We start from the raw sequence: 16,112 nt of genomic DNA on the forward strand, positions 1-16,112 counted from the left end.
TTTGCAACACTACCACCATGGAAGGCCAGCAACTCCACTCTCCTCTCACAACAGATGAAAGGGAAGACTCTAATGGCAGCTGGAAATGGCACTTTGGTAACACAATTCATTCTCTTTGGATTCACTGATGACCAAAACTTACAAGCTATCCTTTTTGGACTCCTTCTAATGATCTACATGATCACCTTGATGTGCAACCTTGACATAATTATGTTAATCAGGCCAGTCACCAGTTGCACACTCCTATGTACTATTTCCTCATCCACTTGTTTCTGACATGTGTTATTCATTGTCAGTCACTCCAAAGATGCTGGAGAACCTCCTGCAGGGGAAGAGAACGATTTCTTTTAGGGGTTTTGCTGTTCAGTCTGCAGTGACTGCAAATTTTGGGACCAGCGAATGCTTCTAACTAGCAGTGATGTTTTTTGACTGTTACTCTGCCATCTGCCAGCCCCTGCTCTATCCATTCATCATGTCCTACAAGCTGCATTTCCAGCTGGTCGTGGCTTCCTATGTAGGGAGCTGTGTCAATGCCATGATTTTTGAAAGTTCTGTGTTTAGTTTGTCCTTCTATGGGCCAAATGAAATCAATCATTTCTATTGTGATTAGCCTCTTTTGCTAAAGCTTACCTGTTCTGACCACCGAGTGGCTCAAATCTTGAATTCTATCACTTCAATTCTCATCATTTTGGTCACGATTCCCATCATAGCCAACTCCTATCTGTGTATCCTCTCTGAAATTCTCAGAATCCCCTTCACTGAGGGGAGACTTTCTCCACCTGCACCTCTCATCTGACTGCCGTCATGCTGTTCTATGGGACTAGGAAGTTTATTTATATGCAGCCAAACTCCAGGTACTCAATGGATAAGAAGAAAGTGGTATCTGTGTTCTACATGATGGTGATCCCCATGTTGAACACTCTGATTTACAGCCTGAGGAACAAGGATGTGAAGGAAGCTCTGAAACGAATATTGACTCTCAAAAGATTTTCTGATTGATTTATGCAATGAACAAGAAGGATTTTTTATCCTCACACAATTAAGGGAACTGAGGCTAGCTGTGGTACCCTAATTCAATAAGGTGGTAAATTCTTCCCTTTGTGTGTGAGAAATTCTTTCCAGATGAAGAGAAGAGAAGAACTTCTATCTCACCATCTCAGAGTCTCTTAATGTTGGGTCTGGTCTGGGATTATTGATGTTGTTGCTTTCACTGACCAGCAAGCCAGCCAGGTGTGTGGGCAGAGGATGTGTCTACCAAGTCGTTGTACTTAACTCTCGTAAGTGCTTAGTACAGTGATCTGCACACAGTAAGTGCTCAGTAAATTCCATTGATTGATTATGAGCATATAATCAGGGCTTAATTTGTTCTATACACAATAAGCACTCAAAAACTAAAATTGATTAATTGATTGAATAATTCTGTGGCTCAGCTCTGGGCACTCCAGGGAGCAAGCTCACACACAAAGTGATCCAAGCAATCCCATAACCCTTAAATGAGTTAGGCTTGGCTTTATCCAATGTCATTATTTGGAAGCAGCGTTGTCTAGTGGACAGTGCAAGGGCCTGTAGGCCAGAGAATCTGATTTCTAATCTCAGCCATATAACCTGCTGGGTGATCTTGGACAATTTGCTTAACTTCTCTGTGCACTCATCTGCAAAATGGGGATACAGTACTTGGTGTCCCTCCTACTTAGTCTGTGAGCTCCAGGTGAGACCTAATTATCTTAGTACAGTGCTTGGCACTGTAAGTGCTGAACAAATGCCACGGTTTTTATAAACAGGTCTGTAAGTGCTTGGTACTATGCTTGGCACACAGTTAGCACTGAACAAATACCACAATTATTATAAACAGGTCTTAACCAGAATCACTGGAATAGTAAATACAGTACTTCCCCTTATTCAGTCTCCACCAAACCCAAATGAACTGCCCTCATGACTGCAGCTGGGGTGATGGGAAAGAACAAAAACAACCTCACATCCCAGACTGAGCCACAGATTTAGCCCAGTATATAACCGATTAATTTAGATGACTTTAATATCTATAAGTGAACCTGTGGCCAGCACTTTCTTCCCTGAAGTTTGTGCCCTGGGCTCTACTCTCTGTCTTCTTCAGAAATTGTTATATCCTCCTAATGTATTGTGCTGTTGGAATAACATACCTTTAATGATACTTGTCATGTACTTTCTAGTGCCAAGATTGGGTCATTGCTAGCCTAAGTAGAGTAAGGTTCATAAAAACTTAGAAGGAGAGAGGCATTTAGGAGGGAATGATAATTCCGATTACTTTTTAAAATCAATTAATCAGTGTTATTCATTGAGTGTTTCCTGTGTGCACTTAGGTGAATAAAAGAGAATAGAGTTGGTAGACAAGACCCCTGCCCAAAACCAGCTCCTACCGTGGGGCTTGCCCACCCTTTTAATGTGTTTATTTGGTGGTGAGATGCTAACTATATAATCTGTATGATATACCATTTTATTATAATTAAAACATCTAATTATACTATATTTTCATTGTTGTGATTTCCACTCAGATATATACCATTTTACTGTAACAACTATGAAATGTCTCATTTTTTATTAATAGGAATTTTTCATCTATTGTTGTCTGTTTTTTTCCAATGGTATAAAATGATATTTGTTATTAAGTGATACTTAAATAGTGATTACTTGCACATCACGACTTTTGAATGAGTAATTTTTATCAGTACCCAACAAAATGCAAAAACCTCACTGAAGTGTAGACTAGCAAGACGTTGTCTCCGCCATGGCTATCAGTTTTTCATTGTTTTATGGTACTTGCTATGTGCCAGGCACTGAACTACGCACTTGGGTAGGTACAATTTAGTCAGGATGGACACATTTCATGTCCCACGTGGGGCTCACAGTCTTAACCCCCCATTTTACAAATGAGGCAACAAGGCATAGAGAAGTTAAGTGTCTTGCCCAAGATAACAAAGCAGACAAAGTGCGGAGGCAGGATTAGAACTCAGGTTGTCCTGACTCCCAGGTCGGTGATCTAGCCACTAGGCAAGGCTGCTCCCGAGCCATGCAATCCAATCAATCAATCCTTCACAACATCACTAAAATTCGCCCTTCTCTCTCCATCTAAATTGTTACTACGTTAATCCAAGCACTTCTCCTAATCCATCTTGATTACTACATCAGTCTCCTCACTGAACTTCTTGGCTCCTGTCTCTCCCCATTTCAGTCCATACTTCACTCTACTGCCCAGATCATTTATATACAAAAATGCTCAATCCATGATTCCCCTCTCCTCCAGAACACCCAATGGTTGCCCATGCATCTCTACATCAAACAGAAGATCTTTACCATAGGCTTGAAAGGACTCAATCACTATGCCCCCCTCCTACCTCACCTCGTTACTCTCCTACTACAACCCAACCTGCACACTTTGCTCCTCTAATGCCAACCTATTCATTGTACCTCAATCCTCCCCCTTTCACTGCTCGCCTGCATCCTGTCTCTGGCCTGCCGTGCCCTCCCTCTTCATCTCCAACAGACGATTAATCTCCCCAATTTCAATCCTGATTGAAGTCACATCATTTCGAAAGGATCTTCTCTGACTAAACCCTCATTTCCTTTTCTCCCACTCCCTTCTGAATTGTCCTGACTCACTCCCTTTATTCATCCTCACCCATGCCCACAGTACTTATGTAGATATCTGTAATTAATTCATTCTATTTGAATATCTGTCTCCCCCTCTAGACTGTAACCTCATTGTGTACAGAGAATGTGTTTATTATATTGTATCCTCCAAAGCATGGAGTACAGTGTTTTGCACATAGTAAATGCTCAAAAAATACGATTGATTGATAGATTGAAAATACATAAAGCAATCAATCGTATATAAATAATAATAATGATGATGGTATTTGTTAAGTGTTTACTATGTGTCAGGCATTGTTCTCAGCATTGGGGTAGATACAAGGTAATCAGGTTGGACACAGTCCCTGTTCCACATGGGGCTCACAGTCTTAATCCCATTTTACAGATGAGGTAACTGAGTCCCAGAGAAGAGAAGTGACTTGCCCAGGGTCACACAGCGGACACGTGGCAGAGCCGGGTTTAGAATCCATGACGTTCTGACTCTCTGGCTCATAATAATAATAATGATGGCATTTATTAAGCGCTTACTATGTGCAAAGCACTGCTCTGCTCATGCGTATCCACTATGCCATTCTGTTTCTCTATTCATTGAACACTTACCCTGTGCAGATCTCTGTTCCAAGTGCTTGAGAGAAAAAATACAACAGGAGTTGGTAGAAATGTTCCTGCCCATAAGGAGCTTACAGACTAGAGGAGGGGCCATTACAGTCCAGGAAGGAAAGCTCCCAACATCATCTAGCCTTCATGCTGAGCTGCAGAGGAGCTAAATGGCCTAGTGCTTTTCTCGACAGCCACTCCCTCAGTGGAAAAAAAGAGCCTCTTCTGCCCCTGGAGGCTTTCATAGGTGCTCTACCATCTGCTGCCTCTTGGTTACTTAGATCTGCTCTGGACAGGTGTACTCCATTCAGACCACTTTAACTATCAAAATTAAATCAGATTATGTGATTGCTTCATCGCACCTGATCCCTGGGGCTCAAGGTTTTAACGTATCTTCCCACAATTACTTACAGCTAATATTGTACTCTTCTCGTATACACCCCTGGGTTCTTGGTGTACTACTTTGAACTTTCTTGGTGCTCAATAAATACCATTGATTTATTATAAAAATCTCAAGAACCTTCTCCTCCCACCCCACCTTTGAAGGTTGTGATGTCTGCTCTGTGGGATGGCTTAAAATATAAAGAAACTTGGGTTCAAATGGTAATTGAAATTTTATTCAGTTATTTTGACATTGATCTTTCTGGAGGTTCTAATGAATTAACCAGAGGAAACGAGATTGAGAAAATAGAACTGGTGAAGAGAGAAGAGAGAGCAGGGGTCATGTCTATCTACTCTGTTGTCTTGTACATTTCCAAGTATTTATTACAGTGCTCAGTGCACAATAAATGCTGAAGACATACAATTGATTGATCGATTGATTGATTGATTTATAGAAGACCACTGTGATCAGGATTAGAGGAAGACCCAAAAGAAAAAGTAAGATGGAAGAATGGAAGAGGGTAAATGAATATCCACAGAATGGAAGGATAGAAAAATCTGCACTGAACACCTCCCCAGGCCCCTTAGGACTATACAGGACAAGAGAGTTAAGAGAAAGATGATAATGCACAAAGTGAAACTCTGATAGATAAACTCAAGAGAATTCAATATCTGCCTCATTGACCAATGCATCTGAGGTTTATTGCAAAAGTCAAGAATGAACTCAGGGGATTTTGTGAGAAAACGAAGTACTCCTAACTAAAGGATGATAAACACCTGCTATGATTCATTTTTCTACTTTACAACATAGATATAGAAATGATTACCCCCTACCTACCTCTTGTTTTTCTTATTAAACTTAATCCTAAAATAATAAGAACACTTTAATGATTCTCTACAAGTTCCAAGATAAAAAAAATTAAATTATCTAGGAATTCAGTCTCCAAATGTCACCTAGAATAGTATAAATATAGCACGTTAATTTTCAAGGACTCTCTCAGAACCCATAAAAACAATACTTTCATGATTGGGTAAGGTTTTCCTTACCATTTGGTCATCTCAGACTTCTTTCAAGGTGGTCATGAGAATTGGTAGGGTGCCTGTGAATAGGATTAGTGGGGTGCAAGATTCTTTGGCTTATGGTTTATGTACTCCCAGGTGTGATGTGTATTTGATCTAGATGAAACTTGGGACTTTTCTTTCTTCTGAAAAATATGAAATTAGTTCAACCTCTTTCAATCCAATTCTGACAAATGTCACTGAAAATAATTTGATGCTTACCACCTATGCAGAGAGAGGAAACTCAGGTCTCTTAGGTTACTTTAGCAAGCATCCCCAGAGGATTATATGAGGAGATAATTATCAAGATTTCTGTTATAAATTTGACTTTAGGTCATAGAAAATGAAGAATGTTATTTCCTTTATGAATCAACTGTTGGTGTATCTGTATCTTCTCATTAGCTCTTGTCTCATACAAACATTTGAGACTTAATTTACAAGTATTCTTCAAGCTGTACCTATGATTTCTATGTTTTGGTAATGATGCACCAATACTTCTCTTACTGCTTCTGGCTCATTCACTGCTGTAACCAGAGGATTAACCAACACTTATTTGAAAGTCTCAAGACTGAGATTCATCTGTTTTTCCTGATGGGAGGCTCCATCAGAGACTCAGTCATCAGTTTATCAAAGATGGAGGCAATCAGGCAAACAGAGGTAAGGGTAGGTGATAATAGGATGGAAAATGCAAGGAAAAAAGGAATTTGTATTTCAAAGCTAAGTTTTTTAAAATGTATTTCATTTCAAATATGTTCCTGAATTTCAAACAGGACATTCTTTTCAGCATTTCATGGATCTTGATTTAAGATATTTTATTTTCACTCAGTTGTCTCAGTTGAACTACTTTGAAAAACATACCTCCAAACTTTCCTAAGCCAAAATAAATCACTGTAATTCTGGCACAGTTAATCAACTAAGCATCAAGTGGAATCTGAGGCCAGAGTCTAAGAATGGTAAGGGTTTTAAATCTTAAAATTTTGATTCTTTAGCATGTTTCAATCAACTGAGTGGGATTGTTTGGGTTTCTATGTTTTGTTTTGGTTTTTTAATCATTCTAGTGACTCCACGTTGCTAAGACTTGTTCCATCTTTAGTTCTATTTTAGCAGATGACCCTTATAAATTAAATGGCAAACAAGAATAGCTTCTATGTTCATTCTGTTAGGATTTACCGAAGACTGGGAGCTACAGGTCATTTTCGTGCTTTTTCTGGTCATCTATATTGTTACTGTGGTGGGGAACCTGGTTAGTATACACTTAATCATTTTAACTCCAGTACTCTCCCCTCTTCTTAATAGTTGTTGCCACTGCTGCCAGTCTGGAAGAACAGCAACTCCACTCTCCACTCACAGCAGATGAAAGGCAAGACTCTAATGGCAGTTGGAAATGATACTTTGGTAACAGAATTCATTCACTTTGGATTCACTGATGACCAAAACATACAAGCCATCCTTTTTGGATTCTTTCTAGTGATCTACATGACCACCTTGATGGGCAATCTTGGCATAATTATGTTAATTCAGGCCAGTCACCAGTTGCACATCCCTGTGTACTATTTCCTCAGCCACTTGTCTCTCTCTGACATGTGCTATTAATCGTGGGTCACTCCAAAGATGCGGAGAACCTCCTGAAGGGGAAGAGAATCATTTCCTTTGGGGGTTGTGCTGTTCAGTTTGCTGTGACTGCAACCTTTGGGACCAACGAGTGCTTCTTACTAGCAGTGATGGCGTTTGATCGCTACTCTGCCATCTGCAGGCCTCTGCTCTACCCACTCATCATGTCCATCAAGGTGCTGGTCATGGCTTCCTATGTAGGCCATGGTTTTTGAAACTTCAGTGTTGAGTTTATCCTTCTGTGAGCCTAATGAACTCAATCGCTTCTGTGATTTCCCTCCTTTACGAATGCTTTCCTGTTCCAACACCTGAGTGGCTCAAATCTTGAATCTTTGTCATTACAACTTTTATTATTTTGTCCATGATTCTCATCATAGCCATCTCCTATCTGTGTATCCTCTCTGCAATTCTGAGAATCTCCTCCACTGAGGAGAAACACAAGGCTTTCTCCATCTGTGCCTCTCATCTGACTGCTGTCACGCTGTTCTATGGGACTGCATTATTTATTTGTATGCAGCCAAACTCCAGGTACTCAGTGGATCAAAAGAAAGTGGTGTCTGTGTTCTACATGGTTGTAATCCCCATGTTGAACCCTCTGATTTACAGCCTGAATAACAAGGATGTGTAGGAAGCTCTCACAAGAAAATTGGTTCTTAAAAGATGTCCTGATTGATTGATGCAATGAACAAGAACTTTTTTGATCCTCACACAATTAAGGGAACTGAGGTTAGCTGTGGTACTCTAAGGCTTTAAAATCAATATTGCAGAGATTCTTCCCTTTGTATGTGAGGAAGCTGGTTATAAATAATTCTTTCCATGTGAGAAGGGGATAAGACCTTCCCTCTGACCCTTTCAGAATCTCTCTTAATCCTGGGTCTGGTCTGGGATTATTACTGCTGCTGATTTCACTGACCAGTAAGAAAGCCAAGTGTGTTGGTAGGGGATGTGTCTACTAACTCTTTGTATTATCTTCTCCCAAGCACCTAGTATAGGGCTCTGCACACAGTAAGTGCTATGTAAATTCCATTGATTGAATAACAGCATATAATCAGGGCTTTATTTGTTCTGCACACAGTAAGCACTCAAAAATACAATTGATTAATTGATTGATTTATTATGATGCTCAGCTCTGGGAGATCCAGAGAGTTGACACACAAAGTGATCAAAGCAATCCCATTAACCCTTAAAGGAACTTAGCTTGCTGTTTCTAATGCCATTATGCGGAAGCAGCATGGCCTAATGGGTAGCACATGGGCCTGGGGGCCAGAGAATCTGGTTTTTAATCTCGGCCACATAGTCTGCTGTGTGACCTTACACAAGTAACTTAACTTCTCTACGCTTTCTTCTGCAAAATGGGGATTCATTCATTCATTCATTCAATCGTATTCATTGAGTGCTTAGTGTGTGTAGAGCACTGTACTAAGCACTTGGAAAGTACAATTCGGCAACAGGTAGAGAAAATCCCTACCCAAAAACAGGCTCACAGTCTAGAAGGGGGAGACAGACAACAAAACAAAAGAAGTAGATAGTCATCAATAGCATCAAAATAAATAGAATTATAGATATAGGCACATCATTAATAAAATACATAGAATAATAAATATGTACAAATACACACAAGTGCTGTGAGGAGGGGAAGGGGTAGAGCAGAAGGATGGTTTAAGGGTGATGGGGAGGAGAGGAGGAGAAGAGGAAAAGTGAGGCTCAGTCTGGGAAGGCATTCTGGAGGAAGTGAGCTCTAAGTAGGGCTTTGAAGGGGGGAAGAGAGCAAGTTGGGTGGATGTGAGGAGGGAGAGCATTCCAGGCCAGAGGTAGGATGTGGACCAGGGGTCGACGGCGGGATAGGTGAGAATGAGGCAGAGTTAGCGTCAGAGGAGTGGAGTGTGAGGGCTGGGCTGTAGATGGAGAAAAGGGAGGTAAGGTAGGAGTGGGAAAGGTGATGGAGGGCTTTGAAACTAATAGTGATAAGTTTTTTGCTTCATGCGAAGGTTGATAGGCAACTGCTGGTAATTTTTGAGGAAGGGAGTGACATGACCAGAGTGCTTCTGTAGAATGATAATCCAGGCAATACCTGATCTCCCTCCTACTTCGTCAGTGAGCTCCACGTGAGATCTGTTTATCTTGTATGTACCACAGCACTTAGTACAGTGCTTGGCCCTATAAGTGCTGAACAAACACCACAGTGCTTATATGCAGCTCTGTAAGTGCTTGGTTCTATTCTGCAAGCATTGAACAAATACCAGTTATTATTATGAAGGTCTTACCAGATACTGGAATAATAAACACAGTACTTCCCCTTATTCAGTCTCCACCAAACCCAAATGAACTGCTCTCATGACTGCAGCTGGGGTGATGGGGAAGATTTGGTCTAGAAGAACCATAAAAACCTTACATCCCAGAAAAAGAGTCACAAATTTAGCCCAGTCATTAAATTGATTCATTTAGGTGACTTGAGTATTTCTAAGTGAACCTGTGGCTAGCCTTTTTTCCCCTGCAGCTCGTGCCCTGTGCTCTACTCTCTGTCTTCTTCTGAAATTACAGCATTCTGTTGGTGCATTGTCTCATTGGAATGGCATACTTTCAATAATATTTGTCATGCACTTTCTAGTTCCAAGATTGGGTCATTGCTAGTCTACATGTAGAGTAAGATCCATAAGAATCGAGAAGGAGAGAGGCATTTAAGAGGGAAAGATTATTCTGATTCCTTTATCTAATCAATCATTCATTGGTATTTATTGAGTAGTTACTGTATTCAGAGCACTGAACTAAACGCTTGGGTGAGTAAAAGACAATAGAGTTGGTAGACATAATTCCTGCCCAAAAATAGCTCCAACCATGGGGCTTCCTTACCCTGCCAATGTGTTTATACAGCCGTGAAATGCTATCTACACAATCTTTATGGTATACTGTTTTACTGTTTTAATATAATTAAAACATCTAATTGTACTATAGTTTCATTGTTGTGATTTCAACTCAGATATACAACATTTAAATGTAACAACTGTTAAAGATCTCAGTTTTTATTAATGGGAATTTTTCGTCTATTATTTCTTTTTTCAAATGGTATTTAATGGTATTAAATGTCATTTTGTATTAAAGGTTACTTAAATTGTGATTACCTGTACATCACATCGTTTGAATGATTAAAAATATTTTTTCTTCTGCCCAACAAAATGCAAAAATCCTCACTGAAGTCTAGATTATCAAGACCTTGTCTCCACCATGGGTATCACTTTTATTTAATGGTAAGTGCTATGTACCAGGGACTCTACTATGTGCTGGGGTGGATACAAGTTAATCAGGATGTACACAAACCATGTTCCACATGGGGCTCATAGTCTTAACCGCCATTGTACAAATGAGGTAACTGGGCATAGAGAAGTTAGGTGTCTTGACTAAGGTCACAAAGCAGACAAAGGGCAGAATTAGGATTAAAACTCAGATCATTCTGATTCCCAGGTCCGTGCTCTAGCCACCAGGACAGGATGCTCCACATCCATGCAGTCCAATTAATCAATACTTCACAACATCACTAAAGTCTACCCTTTCCTCTCCAACCAAACTGCTACCATGTTAATCCAAGCACTTCTCCTATCCCATCTTGATTACTACTTCAGACTCCTCATTGAACTCCTCGGCTCCAGCCTCACCCCATTCCAGTCCATACTTCACTCTGCTGTACAGATCATTTTTCTACAAAAATGCTCAGTCCATGTTTCACACCTGACAAGAACCTCTAGTGGTTGCCCATCCATCTCCACATCAAACAGAAGCTCTTTACCATAGGCTTGAAACCACTCAATCACCATAGCCCTTCGTACCTCACCTCGCTACTCTCCTCACACTTTACTCCTCTAATGCCAACCTATTTACTGAACCTCGATCTCCCCCACTTTGCTGCTGACCTCTCGCCCGCCTCCTGGCTCTGGCCTGGAATGGCCACCCTCTTCATGTCCAACAGACAATTAATCTCCATGACTTCAAGCACTACTATAGTCAAATCTCTTCAAAAAGGGCTTCTCAGGCTAAACCCTCATTTCCTATTCTCCCATTCCCTTCTGCATTGCCCTGATTTCCTCCCTTTATTCATCCCCACCAAGCCCCAAAGCATGTATGTGCACATCTGTAATTTATTCATTTAAATGAATGTCTGTCTCCCCTCTAGACTGTAAGCTCACTTTGGGCAGGGAATGTGCCTGTTATATTGTTTAGCTGTACTCATCCAAACGCTTAGTACAGTGTTCTGCACACAGTAAGTGCTCAATAATTATGATTGACTGATGGACTGAAGCAGAGTGCTCTACTAAGCCCTTGAGAGAAATCAATAAAACAGGGGTTGGTAGACATGTTCCCTGCCTACAAGGAGATTACAGATTACAGGAGGAGCTTTTACAGTCCTGGAATCATCTAGCCTTCATGCTGAGCTGCAGAGGAGCTTAATGGCCTAGTGCTTTTTTCAACAGCCAGATGCCCAGTGGAAAAAAGAGCCTCTTCGGGCCCTGGAGGCTTTAATAAGTGTTCTACCATCTACTGCCTCTTGGTTACTTGGATCTGCTCTCGACAGTTCCACCCAACTTGGACCACTTTAACTATCAAAATTCAATCAGATTATGTGATTGCTTCATCACACCTGATACCTGATTAATAACAATTACTGTATTTATTATCTGACCTTTGACTGTGTGGATCACTAGAAATTCTGGCGAGCATTAAGGAAAATGGAGATGCTGGATCATTTAATTGCATTAATATGGAACTTGTAAGCCATACAGCAGGCTACAATAAGAACAAAATAAGGAGTAAAAGATTTGTTTCCCATTAGTAAGGGTGTAAGACAAGGATGTATCTCATCACCTTATCTGTTCATCCTCTATACCAAATACATAATGAGAGTAGCTGGATTAGATGAAGATAAACGGGGAGTAAAGATTGGAGGAAGGGATATAAACAACCTTCGTTATCCTGATGATACTACCCTACTAGCAGAAAGTGAAAAGTTTTCAAGGTCTTATTATTAAAAGTTAAGGAACAGAGCAAAAAGATGGGCCTATATTTGAATTTCAAGAAAACAAAGATCATGACAACTGGAAGTTTTAATATATTCGTAGTGGACGGAGAGAAGATTGAAATAGTTGACAATTTTTCTCTCCTGGGATCAATAATCAATAATAAAGACTTGCTATGAAGAGCCTATAAAAAGTCATGAAATATGTTGGTGGAACAATTGCCACAAAAATACAAATTGTTAATTCTATGGTGTTTCCAATGACAATGTAAGGATCCAAAAGCTGGACAGTGAAAAAACAGGATAGAGAGAGCATCAATTATTTCGAAAAGGGTGCTGGAGAAGGCTTTTGTAAATACCATGGACTGTCCAAAAACCAAATAGATTTTGGAGAAAATTAAGCCAAAGTCGTCTTTGGAAGGCCAAATGGCTCAATTTAGATTAGCATATTTTGGACACATAATCAGGAGGACTAATTCTCTGGAGAAGACACTAATGCTAGGAAAATTCCAGGGAAAACGTTGAAGAGGCAGACTAGCAGCTAGATGGATAGAGACCATAACAGCAATAATAGAAGAACCGTTGGAAAGGTTACAGATTATGACAGAAGTCAAGACATTCTGGAGAAAATATATCCATAGATTCGCTATGAATCGGAAATGACTAGATGTCACTTGATATTACTATGTACCAGGCACTGTACCAAGTCCTGGGTTGGATTCGAGAAAATCAGGTTGGCCACAGTGCGTTCCCCACGTGGGGTTCACAGTCTCAACTCCCATTTTACAGATGAGGTAACTGAAGCACATAGAAATCAAGTGACTTGCCCAAGGTCACAAAGCAGACAATGGCAGAGCTGGGATTAGACCGTATGATAGTCTGACTCTCAGGCCCAGGCTCTATACACTACACCATGCTTCTTCTCATTTTCTTACACACACTTGTTCATAGCGAATATTGTACTATTCTTTTATACTCTCCTAAGTGCTTAGTAGAGCACTTTGACCTTTGTAGGTGCTCAAAAAATACTACTGATTAACTATAACAATCTCAAGACCCTTCTCTCATCCCATTTTTGAAGGATGTGATGCCTGTTCTGTAGGATGGCTTAAAATATAGAGAAAACTGAGTTCAAATGGTAATTAGTTGGTATTTTATTCAGTTAAGCGAGTATTCTGACATTGATCTTTCTGGAGGTTATAATGAATTAACCAGAGGAATTGAGATTGAGCATAATAGAATGGGCGAAGAGAGAAGAGACAGCAGGGGTTATGTATATGTACTCTATTGTTCTGTACTTTCCCAAGTACTTACTCCAGTGCTCAGTACACAGTAAATGTTCAAGACATACAACTGATTGATTGACTGACGTATAGACGAGCACTGTGAGTGGGATCAGGATTAGAGGAAGACCCAAGGGAAAAAGTAAGATGGAAGAATGGAGGAGGGTAAATGACTACCCAGAGTGGAAGGATAGAAAAATCTGCACTGAGCACCTACCCAGGTCCCTAAGGACCATACAGGACAAGAGAGAGAAAGATGATTATGCACAGAGTGAAACTCTGATAGGTAAACTCAAGATAATTCAAGGTCTGCCTCTCGACCAACGTAGTTGAGGTTTATTGCAAAAGTCATGAATGAATTTAGGGGACTTTGTGAGAAAACGAAATACTCCTAACTAAGGCATGATAAACAACTGCTTTGATTCATTTTTCAACTCCACAGCATAGAAATAGCAATATCTACCCCTACCTACCTCTTGCTTTTTTATTGGACTTAATCCCAAGATAATAAGAACACTCTCTGCAGTTTCGAGGTTAAAAAAAAGTATTAAATTACCTAGTGATGCAGTTCCCAAATGCCACCTAGTATTTAATTCTCAAGGACTTTCTCAGAATCCATAAAAACAATACTTTCATGATTGGGTAAGGTTTTCCTTTCCTTTTGGTCATCTCTGACTTCTTCTTTCATGGCCGTCATGGCCTGAGACTAGGATTAGTGGAATGCAAAATTCAATGGCTTGTGGTTTAGGTACTCCCAGGTGTGATGTGTATTTGATGTAAATGAAGCTTGGAACCTTTCTTTCTTCTGAAAAATACGGAATTATTTCAACACCTTTCTGTCTAATTCTGACCAGTGTCACTGAAAATCTGATCATCTATATTGTTACTGTGGTGGAGAACCTGGTTATTACACTTTTAATTGTTTTGACTCCAGGTTATCTCCCCTCTTTTCAATAGTCATCACTGTGCTGCCAGTCTGGTAGGACAGCAACTCCACTCTCCACTTGCAGCAGATGAAAGACAAGACACTAATGGTAGCTGGAAATGGTACTTTGGTAACAGAATTCATTCACTTTGGATTCACTGATTACCAAAATTTACAAGCCATCCTTTTTGGATTCTTTCTAGTGATCTACATGATCACCTTGACGGGCAACCTTGGCATAACTGTGTTAATTCTGGCCAGCCCCCAATTACACCCCCCCATGCTTTATTTCCTCAGTCACCTGTCTCTCTCTGACATGTGCTATTCGTCGTGGGTCACTCCAAAGATGCTGGAGAACCTCCTGCAGGGGAAGAGAACCATTTCTTTTGGGTGTTGTGCTGTTCAATTTGCTGTGACTGCAATCTCTGGGACCAACGAGTGCTTTTTACTAGCAGTGATGGCATTTGATTACTACTCTGCCATCTGCAGGCCTCTGCTCTAGCCACTCATCATGCCCAACAAGGTGTGTCCAGCTGGTCGTGGTTTCCTATGTAGGCAGCTGTGTCAATGCTGTGATTTTCGAAAGTTCATTGTTTAGTTTGTTCTTCTGTGAGCCAAATGAAATCAATCACTTCTCTTGCGATTTGCCTCCTTTGCCGGAGCTTGCCTGTTCTAACCCCCAAGCGGCTCAAATCTTGAATTGTCTCACTTCGATTCTCATCATTTCAGTCATGATTCTCATAATAGCCATCTCCTATCTGTGTATCCTCTCTGCAATTCTGAGAATCCCCTTCACTTAGGGGAGACAAAAGGCTTTCTCTACCTATGTCTTATATCTGATCGCCATCTTGCTGTTCTATGAGACTCTGCAGCCAAACTCCAGGTACTCAATGGATCAGAAGAAAGCGATGTCTGTGTTCTACATCGTGGTGATCTCCATGCTGAAACTCCCGATTTACTGCCTGAGGACTAAGAATGTGAAGGAAGCAAGGAAGCTCTGAGAATACTATTTGGTTCTTAAAAAATATCCTGGCTGACTGATGCAATGAACAAGAAGCTTTTTTGATCCTCACATAATTAAGGGAACTGAGGTTAGCTGTGGTACTCTAAGGTTTTAAAATCGGTTTGGGGTAGAATCTTCCCTTTGTGTGTGAGGAAATTGGGTGTAAATGATTCTTTCCAGCTGAGGAGGGGATAAGACGTTCCCTCTAACCCTTTCAGTATCTCTCTTAATACTGGGCCTGGTCTGGTCTGGGATTATTGCTGCTGCTGTTTTCACCATACAGCATGCCAGGCAGGGATATGGACAAGGGAACAAATATTGCATGGAGGATAGTGCCTGGCCCTGGGAGTCGGAAGGTCATGGGTTAGTACCAAGTTAGTAAAATCATTCATCCAATCCCGATTGAATTACTGCATCAGCCTCCTTTCCAACCTTCCATCCTCCTGTCTGTCACCAATTCAATTCATATGTCACTCTGCTGCCCAGATTATCTTTCTACAGAAACGTTCTGCACATGTCACCCGACTCCTCAAAAATCTCCAGTGGTTGCTCATCAACCTCCATAGCAAACAACAACTCATCACTATTGGCTTTAAAGCTCTCCATCACCTTGTCTCTTCT

The 16,112-nt window shown here is 40.6% G+C and overlaps 1 pseudogene; it reads left to right on the plus strand.

Moving 5' to 3' along the window:
- The first annotated feature begins 861 nt into the window (after nt 1-861).
- Nucleotides 862-15,489, plus strand: LOC119923394 (annotated as a pseudogene).
- The last annotated feature ends 623 nt before the right edge of the window (nt 15,490-16,112 follow it).

This window comes from Tachyglossus aculeatus, unplaced genomic scaffold, assembly GCF_015852505.1.
Source record: "Tachyglossus aculeatus isolate mTacAcu1 unplaced genomic scaffold, mTacAcu1.pri scaffold_184_arrow_ctg1, whole genome shotgun sequence".
NCBI lineage: Eukaryota > Metazoa > Chordata > Mammalia > Monotremata > Tachyglossidae > Tachyglossus > Tachyglossus aculeatus.